Genomic DNA, 18,506 nt, shown 5'->3' with positions numbered 1-18,506 from the left:
CCTCTGGCATCCCACCCTGCTTTGCAGTCCTTCCTATCCCTCCCTCACAGGGAGGCACACTAGCACCCAGGCAGTGATTGGATGCTCCAGCTAAATTCCAAGCAGGCCCTGACCTCAGGCTCTCCCAGACCTAAGAATATACAGCTCCTCTTCCTGGCCCTGCCTCATACCACCAGTCATCTGTCAACTACAGGCAGGCAGTGGGGGGAAGGGAGGCATGAGCCCAGGACCTGGGTACCTGAGTCCCACACCTCCAACACCTCATTACAGAGCACCCCATGATGTAAACACAGACCCCAACGCTGAGACCAGGAGAATCCCCATGCTCTGGCACACGAACACCAACCTTGGTTCCTGTGTACCTCAATGCTGCTGTGCTGAAATGGTTTAAATGGGAATAATCCTGTCTTGATCAGGACTTAAACTAAATCACCTCCTGTGGTTCTTCCAAGCCCTACATGCCTATAATCCTTACATAGTAAGTAGCATGGAAAAGGCTATGAGTCTCTAAGAGGCACAGATTCTCATATCTTGAGGCATTCATGCAAAGAATATTTTTGTTTAATTATCTTTACACACTCATTTTTATAATATATGAACTACCCTTTTCTTTTAGTTTGCAGAAACAGTTGAATTATAATTCCACTGATGGCCTGATGTCAGGCCGCACCAGGAGCAGGTGATTATTTTGGGTGGAGGGCCGCATACCCAGTTTTGGCAAGCTGTCAAGGGCCACATAGGTAGCCCTACCTCTTGACAGGTGCCCTGCCCCTGGTCACCATCTTGGGGTCAGTGGAGGCAGGGCCCAGAGTGGGGTGCAGGCTGACAGGGGTCTGTGGAGCTGGGCTGGGCTGCACAAACAGGGAGAGTGGGAAGCTGGCCCAGCTCCATAGAGTCCCTGCTGGCCGGGACCCTGTACTCCTGCTGCACTGCTCTGGGCCCCACTGACACTGGCCCCAGGACACCAGTGTGGGCCCCACACTCCCATGCAGCCTGCGAATGGCTGCAGCAGGGAGTGTGGGCCATGAGGTGGGGGAGAGAGTGTGGGCCATGAGGTGGGGGAGGGGCTGCTTTTTCCTGCACTCAGTACTAGCTCATTCCCTGCCCACTGTCCTCCCCTGCCCTTCCACCCGCCCTTTACCTGAGTTTCCCGTACCAGTGCAGCTGAGGAGCCATATAGTCGCAGTAGAGAAGTTCCTGCTGGGGCTTCCAGCTGCAGGGGTGGGGCTGGGTGGACCCTGCTGTTGCAGGAGCCTACCAGGGCTTCCCCTGGGTCCTACTGCCCCTGGTTCCTGCCATCTCTGACTGGAGCCAAGGGCAGATAAATATTTATTTTCTAAATTTTTTTAGGGGCCCCATGGGCTGGATCTAGCAGCCTGGATGTGGCCTATGGGCTGTGTTTTGCCCACCCCTGGGCTGTACACTACTCCATCCTACCACTCTACATAGGGAAAAATGACTTACAACAAAGGAGATAATACCACCAGAATAACCTACCTAGTCCCCATTCCAGTTACCAATTAATATTCTTGAGATGAATTCCACTATCCTGGTTGTAGGAAAAAATTGCTTTTTTTGCCCCCCTATGTGGATACTGGCCAAAACTTGAGCTTCTTTTATCCCTGTTTTAAAATGCATTGGAAAATGGCTTATTTCAAAGAATGTAAATTATATTTTTAGCTAATATAAAATACAAAAAATACAGCCTACTGAAACAGGAACATGGACAGTTTGTTCCTTGTTAGCAGTAGATAGATCCTGAAAGCCTAAATCCAAAGGCAGTTTTGCTGTTAACCACAGTAGGAACAGGAAAAAGACAACTGCAGATGAAATGAAAAAGAAAGAGACTAAGTAAACTGCAAACTAGGAAGTTAGAGGAAGTTTGTTCCTCCCTGTCCCTCCCCACCATAAAAAGAAGCAGCCTACAGTGGTTTTGAGGCCCATGTTCCTAAATGTGGTATCTTGGAGTTGTATTAAATTTTTAAGCTGGGCTAAAAATTGTCAAGTCTCAGGCTGACAAGAGCAACTGAACTGGAAGAGCTATAGTTTCCTCATTATTTATTATAATGTTTTAGTAGGACATGTGCATATTAGAATTATAGGGTGCACCAAGACAGTGTTCTCTCAAGTATTTATTCCAATGGACTGTCCCATGCCTTTTCATTAAGTTAATTGACAACATCCTTTCCTTCTATATTATTCTTGGCATGGGAAAAAAGCACCTCACTGAGAATTAATTATTGAGTGTTTCAGTGCTTTATAATATATTTATACAATATGTTCTCTTGAGTTCACTTCTTTTTATATTTGCTTGTGGTCTTGACCATATCTGGGGCAAGAAAACAATTCAATTTAAGAGCTTTCTTCATCAAACTGGCTCCAGAGACCAATAAAATAGATCAGATCTTATTTTATATGTCTCTTTATCAGTGAGTGGGCGATTTTTAATGGTACTGAATATAGACCACAGTAGGCTTAGAAATGCCTTTCAAATAAATGCCACAGTATAATGTTATTGTAGCTGGTAGGTTGAGATAATTTCTTTAAACGTCAGTGCTGATCTTTGAGAAGTTACTTAACCACTGCTCTTCACACTTAGTCAAAGTAATTAAATCAGAGTATTTTTGTATCTTTAAAAATAAAAATCTTGTTCTTGTATAAAATATCCTGAGTTTTCAAAGCTCAGCTCTGAACTCAAGTGCAATCAATTAGGATGTATATAATCTATACATAGTTGCAAAATTATACCCCCAGTGACATATATACTGTAATTACCCTCTATTCCTAACACACAGGAAGATCCCAGTCTATTGTACCTCAGCCGTGGTATCAACTCTGAACACAGGGATTAAAGGTTTGACATCTATGGGCCCCTGAACAGAGCCAAGATAACATTCATCACATGACTCAGTAGGTTAAATAGTTATCCACTGTGACAACAACATCTTGTACTGATGCTGCCAACGCAGAAAGAATGAGGGAGAGACTAGCATGCGCAGAACAGCTCCTGAATGGAAAATTCCACAGCATGCCCAGGATGTGCCCTCTGGGCAACCTCAGGAGCTGTCAATCAGCAATGACCTACTTTACCCACAGGCGCTTGCTCAGACTGTGTCAGCTTCTGGCTGAGAGCATGCTCAGTCAGAACCTGACATGAAGTAACCAGGCTAGAAATTTCTCTGTGGAGAGCATTCTGATTGGCCACCAAATTGTCATAAAAGTTTAGCGAGCCCCTCCCTCGGGGGACACCTGCGTAGCTGGAGACAGAGGCTAATCTCTTTCAGGGACTGTCCTCCAGTTAGGCCCTTGGGCCTATCGGTCTCCTCCCTCATCTGGTGTTCTGCATTATTCGTTCTGTTACTGTATCGATCTGTTGGCTTACCTACCTTCGCTTTGACCTTCGAACATGATTCCGGATCACCCCTTTGGACTCTGGCTACGACCTCGGCTCGACTTACCTGGCTTCAGACCTCGGGAATCGCCTCGGCTACCCGACTGTTCTGTGGACCGGAGAACCTCAACGAGTTACAGTTTTGTTTCATTATTTGTTCCTCTGCTAATAAACTGTTGACCCTGGGACTTATCAGATAGGCAGCCGCACCTATTCCTGGGCTTTGGCACCAGGAGTAGAAAGCAAGGGCTTGTCGGTGAACCCCGTGGGACAACAGGTCCCTCTGTTGTGCATTAACACTGCTACTGTAACTGAAGAAGCTCCGTACCTGCGTTCTTCCAAGCGTAAGTCAATAAACCCATTTTTTTAAAAGAACCCCCAGCTTCCGTGTTGCTCAGAACTCCACCGCCGCTAATCCCGCCTGTTCCGTGTGCAATTGCCACCACCCAGCTGCACCACCGTGACCAAGACCGTGAGCGTGGGTCACCAGCTCTGGACCCTTGACATCCACAAACAAAAAAATGCAAAACACAGTGTAGATAAAGTCCCAGTTAAATTAATAGATCATGATGTTGATGCAATTAATTTCAGTTCTGTTAAAACATTAGTCCCAAGCAAGCAGCAGGAATGTAATGTTTCCTTACTTTAAACTGTTTTTCCCTACTTTACTAAAAAATATAAACATCAAGTGTGTTTCATACAGTTCTGTATAAGGAACCTCCTTTTTCAAACTATAACCCCAGCATGATCTGGGATTCATCAAGAACTCCACATCCTGTGGGTATTTTATCATATCAATAAGGTCTATTAAAGAATATTTGATATTATCCTGTATCAGACACTGGCTAAAAGTATGCAGATTAATCAGCATACAACTGGATTTAAACATATGGAAGCAGTAAATTGCCATGATTGTCTATATAAACAAAAGGATTCAGTCCCACAGGTGCAGATCTGGTGGTGGTGGTGGTGCAGTGCTCTGGTGCACATGCAACCCCTTCACCTCCTTTGATTCCTGCTCTACCCAAGGTTGAAAACCAACCACCTGGCAGTGGCAGCGGCGTTTGTAGTCAGGCAGTGCTGAAGGAGTCACTTGACTTCATGGCTTGCTGTCATCTACCAGATCCCTTCTAAACTCTTCATTCGACAGGTGTTGGGCCCCTCCTTTCTTTTTCATGGGCTTGAGGTTCCACCCAAGCTAGCCTCTGGTTCCACAATGCTGCCAGCTGTTTGCTGCCCTTGGTAATGAAGCTCCTACTTCACAGCTCTGCAGATGGTTTGGAACAAATTCACATTAAGTTAGATGTGTTTTTACTTCCACCTTAAACTGAATAATGCAGGCCGAGGCCCCAGGACTTTGTAAGAAAGCTTCTAGTTTCTCTTTAGCTGGAGAAAAAAAGAGATGCTGTTTTCTAGGTCAGTGTTTCTCAACCTGTGGGTCCTGACCCTAAAATGGCTTGCAAGACTTTAAAAATGGATTCTCCTTTACAGGACAAAAACATGGCAAACCATGGCTTTTCCCTTGCAGGCTGGAACTCTGCCAGCCTGCAAGGGAAAAGCCACAGTTTCTCATGTTTCTTCTCCATTAAATCTGCTTGTTTCCCCTGCCCCCATGACCCACCCCCCACCCCGTATGAGGCTGGGGCCTTAGGACTGTGGGCATTGGGTTGGGAGTGAAGGGCACTAGGTCAGGTCAGGACTGGCAATTGATGTTTACAAATGGGTCCTAGTACAAAAAATGATTGAGAACCACTGGACTAGACTATACCTGGGGTTGTCAACCAGGGATACACATACCCCTAAGGGTACAAAGACAGGTCATAGGGGGTACTCATGGGTGGGGATGGAGTTCACCCTGAGGCATGGCAGTGGCATCTCTCCTGCTGCATTCCCACTCTTTGCCTCTTACCCAGGAGAGGGGAGCTTCCATTCTCAAAGCAAGCAATTACAGCAAGGTGCAGAGGTGCTCAGTGGTATGGAAGGGCTGTGTTGCTGTACCCCCCTCCAGGAGGGAGCAGGGCTGGGGGGAGGGGCAAGGGCAATGGTGCCCCTCTGTGGGCTGCACAGGTGCTGCCTAGCCTGACAGGGGAGGAGGGGGAGACTGCATGCAGAGGCCACTAAGCACCGTTTTCCCGCAGCCAGTTGCACATGTGGCTTCATGGCCTGCTGATGGGCAGTGAGCGATTAGCTGGGTGTGAGGCCTGTCAGCAGCCTGGAGCCACATGTGCAACTGGCCATGGGAAGTGAGGCTCTGTGACACAGGGCGGCAGGTAGCAGTGTGGGGTGGGCGGTGGGTAGCTACAGCAGTGGCTGTGTACAGATCCCCCCATAGCCACTACCACCAGAAGGGGTACAACTTGTTAAAAAGGTTGAAAACCCCTGGGCTAGATTAATCTCTCCCCTACAGTTAGCTCTACATCTACATCAAGAAATTGACTGAAAAGGTAAATCCAATGTTGAGCTTTAGGGTACCTTTTTTACAGTGTTACTAATGTCTATTTCTGTGGACTGTAAACATGTGAATAGTTTTCTTTTTAGAAATTATAAACTTCATTTATGAAGCTATATCAGCATGGTATAGTCCTATTTTTTATATATACTTTGGTTACGAGTTCTGCCAATGACGGATTTTTCAATCTCACTTTCACTTAGTAATATTAATAAGTAATTATTGCATTAATATCTAGTTATTGTACCCAAAAGCTAATAAAACTTCAAAAAACAAATGCTTGAATCCACTGCAATATTAACCGGAGAGAAAGAAACTGCAAACATTAATACACAGTCCCTGTGCATTGAGATGAAGCTAACATACCACAAGATGGCAGATAAAGGCAGCTAAATTGACAATTTGTGGAATAACTGAACAGCAGTGGATCAGTATATAAAAAAGGTTCCTGCTTTGAAACTAAAATATTAAATCATATTTTAATACAGAAAAAAAACATTTTTGAGAGTCATTGTCTGCACTGATATATTATGAGACCTCCATTTTATATAGTTCTACAGTTTTTTCTACACAGAAGCTGAGCTCCACAATTTAGTAACAGTTTAACATTCACATATTCTCACAACAGGGAAAACTGTAGAAATGGGAATGTACTAAAATAGATTATTGACTAGATCCATAGCAGCACTTCATGACTGTGATGCTCAGCATGACAGTGCCTAAAGGCCTGGTGGAATACACAGCCTAAGTTTTGGATTCTTCAACTTTGTGTGATTATACTGCTGTCACTTCAGCATTGCAGCAGTGGGATTGGCTTGGGTGATATTAACAGTATAGTTGTGACACTGTGGAACTCAGTAATGGCTGCAAGCTACCATGAAACTGGCATATTTGGGCATCTAACCAAATTCTGTACAAATAGGATCCACAGAATTAAACAGCGTAAACCACGAGAAAATGCTGTAAAGTCATGTGGCTTAAGCCCTGTCCAACAAAGCTGGACACCTATTGCCTAAAACAGGATTCACAAATTTAAATCTCCTATTAGAGGTGAGCGCTTATGCCAGGTCTCTCTCAAAAATATATTAGAAAATATGATGGTTATGTCTTTTTATCCAATTGCTCTATGGTAAGGGCATTCACTCAAGATAAAGATCTTAAATCTTTATAAAGATAAATGGTCTCCCACTATTATCTACCTTCAGGAACTTGAATGTATGACTTCCATCATCTAGATTAATGGCCTAATCTCCAGACTTCAGCATATCTTGGGATGGACCTCTCAACCACTCTTTTTGTAAACTGCCCCAAAACTGCATGAAGTAATTAAATATTCATTAACCCAGGAAAAAAACCAAAACTCAAAAAACATTAATCTTAGTGGAGTGTTCTGTATCTGGAAGGTGAAATGGAAGGAGACCTAGGCTCCAGTATCTGTTCCAATGAATACTTAATAAAATATATTTTGGGACAGATACTGGAGCCTCAGATGCAAGGTATGTGCTTTAGCCACAGAGTTTCTCTGTAAAAGTACAAGTTCTTTCCCATTACATTTTGTGCAGGACCAGAACTGGTAGATTTCCTGAGAACAGCTACTGAGTTAGGCCTTAGAGAGAAACTAGTAGTGTGTAAATCCACTTGAATTCAAGCTGTTCAGCAGTGTTAGGACCTAAGCAGTTCTGGGCATACCTAGAACTAAACCATTATGTAGTGGCAAGTATTCATGTACTTAAAGACTTTAGAACCATCTAGTGAAGGCAGTGGTGGTTTTGAAGATCTAAATTTTGTTCTTAGCCACTTATATCCTATTGTGCCTATAGCCTTATCTTTTGGCCAAGGAAACACAGGAATGGATATCAATATTGGTAAACAAATCTAGTTTTCCAGGATTCCTGCACAGTGTTTTTCCCACATAGCCATCTTTCCCCCCAATCATTTAACTATGAGAATTGCTTAGACCAGGGGCAGGTAATTATTTCAGCTAGCAAGCCACCTAACAAGTTTTGGCAAGCTGTCGAGGGCCACAAGGGTAGCCTTGTTCCTTAACAGATGCTCTGCTCCCAAGTCACCATCCTGACACTGGAAGTCCCACCCCTAACCCTTGACCTTTGCCACCAGAAGTCCCTTGCCTTGACCCCAGAAGTACTCCTTTCAGCAAGGGGGTTTGTCATCTTGGAACCAAAAACATGCCCAATTTTTATTCTAAAAATCAAACATATAGTTATATATAACATATATGAATTTGATTTCAAAAAATATTTTTGTCCTGATTTACATGTGTTTGCATAGTGTACATGGAGGTTATTGTATAATACCTTAAAATAAAGTTTTACATTTGTATATTGTGTGTAGGGGGTTGGAGGGTATGGGTGGGTGGGTGTAGGTTTCTGGGGGGAACCGTGGGTGTGTGAGTGGCTTGTGAGGGATGGATAGGTATGGGGATGTTGGTGTGTATGTGTGAAATGGGGGAGCATATGGGGGGTGTGGATTGGTGTGGGGTCTGTGGGGAGGATGAGTGTGTGGGTGGGAGTGTGGTGGCATGTGTGGAAGGGGGGTAGCTGGGATGCATGAGGAGATGTGAGTACTTGTGTGTGGTGGTGTGGGGGAAGTACATGAGTATGGTGGGAGAGGGACAGAGCCAGTCCAGGATCTGCACCCCTGGTTCTCCACCCTAGGCCCCCACCAGCCCTTGCCCTGGCACACCAGCATAAGCCCCATGCTGCTGCCCAGCTGTCACTGTGCTCCTGCCCACCCACTCACTGCCACTTCTCCCCCACCTGTCACCGCTGCCATTGCCATTTCCCCAACATCCTGCCTGCCACTGCCACTTCTCCACACCTCCCCTGATGACTGGGGCAATCACCAGTGGTCCTCCCCTTCCCCTATTCTTATCTGAGTTTGCACTCTTGGTTGAAGGGAGGGAGGGCAAACAGCCCCAGGGTCACCAGTCCAAAAGCCTCAGCGGGGCCAAATGGGCTTTGCTGCTCTCACCACTGGGTCCTGCTACCCTTGGTCCTGCCACCAGCTCTTCCTGGTATTGCTGCTGCTGGTGCCTCATCAGCTTAGACAGGAAGCCATAGGCAAATAACAATTTTCTAATTATTTAAGAAGACCTGTAGGCCAGATAGAATGGCCTGGTAGGCTAAATCTGGCCAGCAGGCTGTATTTTGCCTACCTGTGACTCATACACTTCAGGTAGAATAGTTTATTTGGGGTCTGGCTGTGCTTGGTTGATACACAAGGCTTAAGAACATGAATAAGGACATTTGTGCAACACTTCAAATGAGGAAAGGGAGCATCCAGCATTCCAATGACTGCTTTACATGATTTACTGGATAATACACAGGGTATATTCTCCCTCCATCTACTGCTTGATCAGCTTGTGCTTGTAACCATATGTGGAGCCAAGAGTTTGAAAAGTGGGGCTCAGAAGCAGCAACCAAATTACATGGGTATCTGCCTATTTCCTGCCTGCCTCCCCTACTGAGACAGGCAGACCATGCTGCAAAAGCAGCAGCTGGAAATTTTAAAGTCCCTGAATGAAGTAAAAATCCATTTTTGACTCCACTACCTTCACCATTCCCTTTCCCCTTCCTCTATACTCACCAGCACCTCCCTTCCTCTCTAATGTCCTCCTCCCCACCCTACTCCCTGCCACTTCTGCTGTCCCTGGCTGACCTGGAGGCGAACAGAATTCCAAAGCAGCTCCTACCCCACTCCAGCCAGTCTGTGCAGGGATCCAGGTTCAGCTGGAGATATCAACACTAGTAGGTGGGTGGGTTTCTTCTCCCTAGACCTGCTCCCAGTCTGAAAGGGAACACCAAGGAGGACTGGGCAAGGAGGGAACCTACCTGCTATCCCCAACTGAGCCCAGGTCACTGTGTAGCCACTCTACAGCCCCAACTGGAATGGGGTAGAAACAGCTCTATATAGCTCTCCATCTCCAAGTTGGCCAGAGACAGTAGTAGTGGCAGACAGGACCATGGGAGGGGAGAAGATATGCCACTGAGCATGGAGAGGAAGTGGGGGCAGGGGGGAGAGGTTCTTACATGCTTAGCAGACTTAAAAGACCCCAGCTCTTGCTTTTGTGGTGTAGTTCACAATGGCAGTGTGATCGTGCTACTGCAGGCCCTCTGGAACTGCTCTGCTTGTAACAGTTTATAAGGAGATAAAAATGTATTGTGGATGGAAAGATGCTCATTAGGGCCAAGGCACTGGAATATCATGTTAATCACAAAAAATTTACTTTGTCATAGAAGGCAGAGGGGACGGGCTTTATTTAGTTTAAGGTAGGAAAGTTGGTAGCTGAACAAAGCAACAGACTTGTTTTACATAGACTTGTTTTACAATGTCTCTTCTTGCAATGGACTCTTCTAAAAATACTGGAGATCCAAAGTGTGCAGAATCTAAATTGTCAAATGATTAGTAAAGAGGGGCTTTAGGGCAAAAATATTTTTTCAGTGGTGCGCATACCAAGCTATCTAGCTGTTCTTTTAGCTTATAAGTTTATGGTTTCTTGTAAAATTATGATAGTAGGCATGAGACATTATTTCCATGGAGATTCATGTGGGAAAATGAATCCCCATGCATACCTATCCTGGTCTGTGCTTCACAGAACAGTTTTCATAATTCACAGTGCACCTCAGGTACCTTATATTATTTTTTGCCAATTCAACAGATAAATAGAATGAGTTTCTATTCAATAGTTGAGAATAAGTCTACCAAAAGCAGGAAATAAAAGTCATGCTCCTTTCCCTGTAATGTTACCACGGGAAAAAAACTTAAAAAAAAAATTACTTTTGGGATGAGGAGCCCTAGGGGAAAAAAAATTCTTCAGATTTGCCTTAACATATTTCTTAAGTGGTTTCTCATTCAGAGCAAGTCAAATGCCAGTGGGTTGACACTGCTTCAGTAGCAATTGCAGACCTGAAATTATTTTATTTTTATGCTTAAATATTTTCACAACAAATAAGAATGAGATGCCGCCTTTTATTAAATATTGCTTTTCAAAGGGTGAATCATATTGTTTTTATAGCATTCTAAGAGCAAAAATGCAATAATGCTAAGTTTAGGACAGGAGAGAGATTAGGAAAAAGAGATAGTAATAATGTTAAAAGAAAAAATGTGTCACTTCAATGTTATAAATGCAGCAGAAGCAATGGAGGTGGGGCAGATGAAACCATCAGAAAGGAAACCATCAGTATTCGTAAGGGAAAATGAATCCAGTTAGCAGTTATCCCATGGCTTTGCATTCAGAAAAATAAAGGCAGAGACAAGGATGCTGCTAGGAAGCAGTGCAGACACAGGGTAATCCATTTGCCAATTTCACTGCATATTACACAAATACATGTTTCTTTGTAAAGGAAAAAGCTATTAAAGTCAACAGGATTGGTCCCTATTTAAGATTTTCCAATAAGGAACCATACTGGTCCCTTCATTGTGTTCAAAAGGAACAGAAATTATAAAATATCACACACAATGTATTTCTACAGCCATTAAGGACTATGCATCTTAATCATCTTTCTTGGATAAACAGAGTATCATGCAGATTATTGCATGGGAACTTTATGATCTGAAACAACTGCTTTAAAAAAATCACCACACAGTTGGGTAAGAACAGGGATTTTGTTTGGCATCTTGTATTCAGATATCTTATACTAAAAATATTGTTCATGACAAGACTTGAGTGTTTGTACCATGTTTAGTGCAATGGAGTGAAACCTTAGGCACAATATAAATAATTACACATATACAGAGTGTATAAAATGCTTTTTACATGTCTGAATGGTATTAAGGTAGAGACTAAAGAAACATGGGCTGGACATATTGCTCTCAAGGACACACAAAGGCAGGAAAACAACTAGCTCCTGCTCCTAGAACCGTCATCAGGACATACTATACAGATTTATTGCATGGGCAAGGAAAAATATATCCCTGCTATATCTTTGAAGTGAAAGGTGTCAGCAGAAGCAATTAAGAGCCAAAAGTTTACCATTCACAAAAGTTAAACACAAGGATCATAATAATTATCTGCCATCACTCATACAAAATAAGAAAAAAAAATTACATTACTCATTTTCCAGTTTTAAAAAGGAAGATTGCCCCTCCACCAGTCAACCTGCATCCCCTTCCAAGATATGGATAATGATATCAAACTTTGTGGATTCAAGTGGACTGAAATTTAATCCTTACTATTAAAAGGAAAGGGCAGAAAGCAGAGGACTGCAGAACATTTGAGAAGAACTATATACATGTTAGCAAAAAAATATGGTATGGCAGTATACAGATACAAATATTGCTTGCATTTCCCATTAAAAATAGATTTTATTGTAATAACTAACAGCCTCTAATTTCCTGTTTCAGATTATTAGCATCTAACTGGTCTCAATGAGGCCTGACACAGGGGTAACAAGGCTTTACTGTTAGAAGCTTTGCAAGATCAACATGCCTGAATACTTTTGGCTTGCTCAGGATAATGCCAGACAGCTAAAACCATTAGAGTAATTATCAAGAGAAGGAACTGAAGTGAGGTAGTTTATCAGAGTAGGAAAATGTAGATCTATTTTTTTTAAATTCAGAGAATTCAATTAAAAGTATACTAGCTAAGATACTAAAAACATTTTAAACAGTTCACTAAGTGACTGCAGAGGTCTCAGTTTAATGAAAAACAGTAAGAGAAGCAGGTTTATTTCAAACAGGATTGTTTAAAGCTTTATTTACATATTTTGAGTAGAGTAAATTGAAGGTGTTCCCATATCTATGACAGAGCTAAATGCAGAGTTTCGAACCCCTTATCAAGACTCATTTAAAAACTGTGATAATTCATAGAATCAGAAAATTAGGATTGGGAGGGACTCTAGGAGATCTAATCCAACCCCTTGCTCAAAACAGGACCATCCCTAACTATATAATCCCAGCTAAAGCTTTATCTAGCTGGGTCTTAAAATCATCTAAGGATGAAGATTCTACAATTTCTGGGTAACCTATTCCAGAGCTTTACTACCCTGTGAGTGAGAGAGTTTTTCCTACTATCCAACCCAAACTTCCCTTGCTGCAACTTGAGACCACTGCTACTTGTTCTGTCATCTGCCACGACTGAAAACAGTCTAGCTCCGTCCTCTTTGGAATGACCCTTCAGGTAGCTAAAAGCTGTTATTGTATTTCTTCCCAACCCTCAGTTTTCTCTCTCCAGACTAAATAAGCCCAGTTCCCTAAACCTCTCCTCATAAGGCATGGGTCCCATATTCCTAACTATTTTCATTGCCCTCCACTGAACTTTTTCCAATTTGTTTGCATATTTTCTGCAGTGGGGAGACCAAAACTCGATGCCCCACTTGTGCCTTTGCCAGTGCTGAATAGAAGGGAATAATTCACTTCCCTCAGTCTGCTAGGAATACTCCTAATGTAAACTAGTGAGCTGTTAGCATTCTTTGCGATAAGGGCATACTTGGCTCATATTCATCTTATTACCCTCTGTAACCACAGGTCCTTTTCTGCAGAGCTATTACTTAGCCAGTAAGTCACCCGTCTGTACTGGTGCATGGGAATGTTCCTTCTCAAGTGCAGGACTTTGCCCTTGTCCTTATTGAATCTTATGATATTTCTTTTGGTCCAATCCTCCAATTTGTCTAGGTCTCTCTGAATTCTAGCTCTACCTTCCAGCATATCTATTGGGGCTGTGAGAAGCTTCAGTCCCCAATTCAATTCAGTGGAGATTCGGCCCAAATCTCTGAATCAAATCAGAGGACCCTTTAATCTCTCCGAATCAAATTGGAACCTTCCAAATTGATTCAGAGAGATTTGGCGATTCATCGACACACCTTTAAAAGTTTTTTCTACATACCTCTAGGTAGCAGTTGGCTCAAGAATGCTCCTATACTGAGGCACTTGGAGCATCCCATGGCACAGGGGACTCCCCAGAGGTGCTCAGCAGTAGTTCCAGCAGTGGTTCAGAAGCACTTCTGGTCTCGCCGGGGAGCACGTGGAGGGTTGCCCTCCCCTCCTCTTCGGGCACTCCTCTGGGATGCTTCATGTTGCCCAGCATTGCAGTGTTCATGAGCTCTGCTGCTACCTCAAGGTATGTAGAAAAAACATTTAAAGGTGTGTCTGTGTCTGAATCACTGATTCGCCAAATCAGTATCAAATCTTCAGATTTGGCCGAATCAAATCAGGGAGAGTGATCTGAATCAACAGATTGAATCGGGGACAGTGATTCAGGCTGAATCTGAATTGAATAGGGCCCGCTTCACACACCCCTAATATTTACTATTCATAGAAGGCAATCGAGTTGTCAGGCATGACTTGCCCTTAGTGAATCCATATGATGACTATGCCGAATAACATTCTCCTCTAAAGTGCATATAAATAGGCTCCTTGAGGAGCTGTGCCATGATTTTTCCAGGGACTGAGATGAGGCTGACCAGTCTAGTTTGCTGTATCCTCTATTTCCCATTATTAAAGATGGGAACAATATTTGCCCATTTTCAGTTGTCTAGGACCTCTCCAAGTCATCTCAAGTTTTCAAACATTATAGCTAGCAGCTCTGTCACAACATTGTCCAACTACTTTAGCACCTTCAGTTACATCGTGTCCAGCCCCATGGACTTGTATACCTCCAGCTTTTCTAAAATGCCCCTAACAAGTTTTTTTGCCACTGTTGGCTGCTCACCTCCTCCCCAAACTGTACTTCCAGTTTTTTGCAGCAGTCTAGTAGCTGACCTTGCTTGTGAACACTGAGGTAAAGCCATTGAGCACTTCAGCCTTTTCTGCATCATCTGTCACTAGGTTACCTCCCCACTCAGCAAGGTAGCCACACATTCCCCAATTTTCTTCTTGGTGCTGCCATACTTGTAGAAAACCTTCTTGTTACCCTTCATATCCCTTGCTAAATCTGCAACTCCAATTGCACTAGTTAACATTCAGGACCGGATTGGTAAATTTATTTTAAGCTACATTATATTCACCATAGTCCCTGAAATACCTTGGGTCACCCTGTACTAGGTGCTGTAAAAAGAACAGCAGTCCCTGCTCTGAACAGCTTACAATCTGAACTTATTCCAGGGAACATAACAGAAAGAATGGGTAGAGGTGACAAATTTGAATGTGTGTTTGGATATCTGGAATGGCGAACTCCTCAGTCATATGAGACTTGGTTCCAACTCAAAAAATATTTGTTTTTTTTTAATTAAAAAGGCTCTTAACCTACTGTACACCTTAAATGGTGTTCTATACAAGTTTTCAATGGAAATATTTCAATTTCCAATAATAATTCACTACTTTTTCTCATAATAACTTAAAAACCACACGTCTGGAATTTTCTTCTATAACATGCAAGTGTCAGCATTATTTTTCTGCTTTCAGAAGTTTGAAAAGAGGCTTAAGACTCTCCAGAATATAAAAAGATATTCACTACTTATTCTCAAAGCTCATGCCAGAATTCCCATACATTTAAATTTTTGGTTTTTTAGCTGGAGAAAATTGAGAATCTAGAGATTAAAGGGATGGTTCCACATGCTGGTGCCATCCAGCAGTTTATCTCTTTTTCATTATTGACAAAGAGTAGTGAACAAGTGCAACACAAACAAATTACTTGTGCTAGACCATTTAAAAAGGGACACAGTTTTAAGTGTGTCTTTATTTTAAAAAAAAACTAAACTAAGATTTATCAAAACTGAGCTCCCTTTACTTGCAAAGGCCATTAGAACACAAAAGATGCAATTTTGTAACTTAAAAGAAAGATGTTCCAGTAATCACATTAAGGGCTAGCTGACTAGGTACCTGTCAGATCACTAAATTGATTAGCGCATCTCTGAAATAAAGGCACTCTTTGCCAAGTACAGATGTTCAAAAAGCTCAAGTCAGAGTCGACCTAAGCTACAGGGGTTTGAGTAAGCAACACAGATTAGATTGGGAGCAAACAGATGGCACTTTCACCCTTTGGTGGGGGTGGGGAGGCAAGAGCAGGAAGACTGCATGCACTGCTCTGGCCAGCAGGTTGGCTCCCTGGGTGGCTGGAGAATACTGAGCAGGCAGGCCACCCCTGATTGGCTGCCAGGCATAGGTGAACATGGCCCCAGCCTCTGTCACCCACACACCTATCCCCAAAACAACACCCATGGCAGCCCAGCCAGCCAGGGGGAGAGGGAGGGGGAGGGTGTGTGACAGAAGGAAAGATCAGGCCCCTTGGAGATGTGGTGAATGGCAGGTGGTGGCAGAAGGTGCGTGGTGTGATTCTTTCAGTTGTGCTGAGAACATACTGCTGCTGCTTCCTGCCATTAGCCAGTGCTCCAAGGGGCCCAGTCCTCCTTTCTGTGAACCCTCCCTTTCACTGCCACATGGACCAGGGCTTCTGGGTGCCTACTGTTACTGCCTACCATACGCTAGAGCTCTGAGGGGCCTGATTCTTCCTTCTGCAGAGCACCTCCCTGACATTGTATAAAGACAGAAGAAATACTGAGCTAAGAGATGTTCCCTTTCCCCACCACCTCCTCCATGCTTGTGAATGACACCTGGCTGCAGGCAGGAGGCAGGATATTGTACTGACATGGCTCTATAAGAGCCTGCGGGCAGAGCCAGCTAGGTTTATGATCAGAACAGCTGAGTACAGGCTGGCCTGTGAGGGGGGCTTAGTGGGAGGCTGCAAAGTAGCCTGGGATGCCACCGGACAACAACCTAACTTGAGTCAGTGGAGGATCTGCTGCAGAATTTCGATATACCAGTTCAAAATAAATCATTTAAGTGACAACACTTAGATCCAGGTCTATCTTAGACCAGGTTCCACCATTTGTAAACCAGTCTATGTGTACTAAATTTCTGTTCAATTATGGGTGTAGACTGGTTTCTGATCACTGAGGGCACCTATACACAAGCAACAAAGCTGCTCCAATGCACTGTAATTACAGTGTGTTGGAGCGGACTCAATTAAATAAGTCTTCTGGAGCACGGTAGACTGCAGCATTTCATGTATCAGTGTCCCCATGCTTAAAAATGGTGGCAGGGGTGGCTTTAATTAAAACTTGAACAAGCTTTAGTTAAGTATTCCTGCTGCCATTTTCAAGCGTAGAGACACTGACACATGAGACACTCCAGGCACTTTAATTAGCATGGTTCTCAGTGCCATTCTAATTAACCATCACCCCCTCGCCCGCACTCCAAGAGCGCATGTAGAAACACCCTTATACAGATTTATGAGTAATGCCTGTACCTGGCTCCTGCTACCTCTACAAGGTGTATTTAGTGCTGATTCTTGTGATATAGGTCCCTGAAGCCTGAAGAAGAAAGTTCATAATTTGAAGGCTTCAAACCAAAATTTCTCCTTATGTACATTCATGCAACCCCACCTCAATATGCTAATTTTGCAATTATACTTGCAAATACTGGTAGAATACTGCTACTTGATCATTTTCAGGACAAAAAAAACCTGGATTCATTTTTGCAGATTTCCCTTCCTATATTCTGTCTTTTATACAGTTAATTCCATGTAGATGATGGAATAACTGGGTTTTTTTCTTTCCTGATGTGAGGCCCCAAACTGACAAGAGCTTATCCTTGCAGGTAGCTTTTTGCATGTGCTTCACTTCCATAATTTTAGCTATATAGTATAGTACTCATGCCACTTTTAATATTCCTTCATATATAGTTTCTTTTACAATTTCTTGATTGTTCTGAACCACACAGGCAAAAGTGATCATTATTGCTATACAGTATTAGAATAAGTGGAAAGTGGGGCTGGAAGGAACTGCCCAAGGTCATCTAGTCTATCTCCCTGTTGAAGACAGTTGTCCTCAACTAAACTATCCTAACCAAGCGTTTATCCAACCTGCTCCTGAAAATTTCCAGGGATTGAGATTCCACAATCTCTTGACCTAGCCTTTTCCAATGCTTGAATAGAAGTCAGAAACCTCCAAACTAAATTTCCTTTGTTGCAACTTGTGGCCATTGCTCCTAATCCTGTCCCCTAAGGACAGGCAAGAGAGAAAAGCCCATTCCCATCCTCTCTATTACTGCCATTCAGGTATCCAATCCTTTTTCCCTTCTACTTCCCCCCAGGCTTCTCTTCTCTGAACTAATTGTTTTACCCTTTCCTTGTAAATCTTTCTTCCCAGGCCTCATATCACTTTTATCACTCTGCAATGAACTGTTTCTAGTCTGTCTACACCTTTCTTGGACCATGGGGCCCAAGACTGAACACAGTACTGCAGGTGAGGCCTCCCTAGTACTAAACTGAATAGAGGAATCACTCCCCTTAATTTTCAAATGACACTTATGTTAATACAACCCAGTATGCTTATTAGATTTGTTTGCAACAATAGCATAGTGCTAGCTCATATTCTGTCATAGATTTCATACACATTAGGGCTGGAAGGGACCTTGGAAGATCGAGTCCAGCCCCCCACCTAAAGGGCAGGAAGTCAGCTGGGGTCATAGGATACCAGCAAGATAAGCATCCAATTTGCTCTTGAAGGTGTTCAGAGTAGGTGCTTGAACCACCTGTGATAGCACTCGTGGTATCACTCGTGATAACTTTACGAGCACTCGTGGTGCTCTGGTGAGGTACCGGAGGACTGGAAGAGGGCCAACGTGGTCCCTATCTTCAAAAAAAGGGAGGAAAAAGGACCCGGGAAACTATAGGCCAGTTAGTCTTACCTCGATCCTAGGCAAGCTGTT

This window comes from Crocodylus porosus, unplaced genomic scaffold (assembly GCF_001723895.1).
Source record: "Crocodylus porosus isolate Cpor-Errol unplaced genomic scaffold, CroPor_comp1, whole genome shotgun sequence".
Lineage (NCBI taxonomy): Eukaryota > Metazoa > Chordata > Crocodylia > Crocodylidae > Crocodylus > Crocodylus porosus.
The sequence above is the reverse complement of the archived record's forward strand: the minus strand, read 5'-3'. Positions refer to the sequence as shown.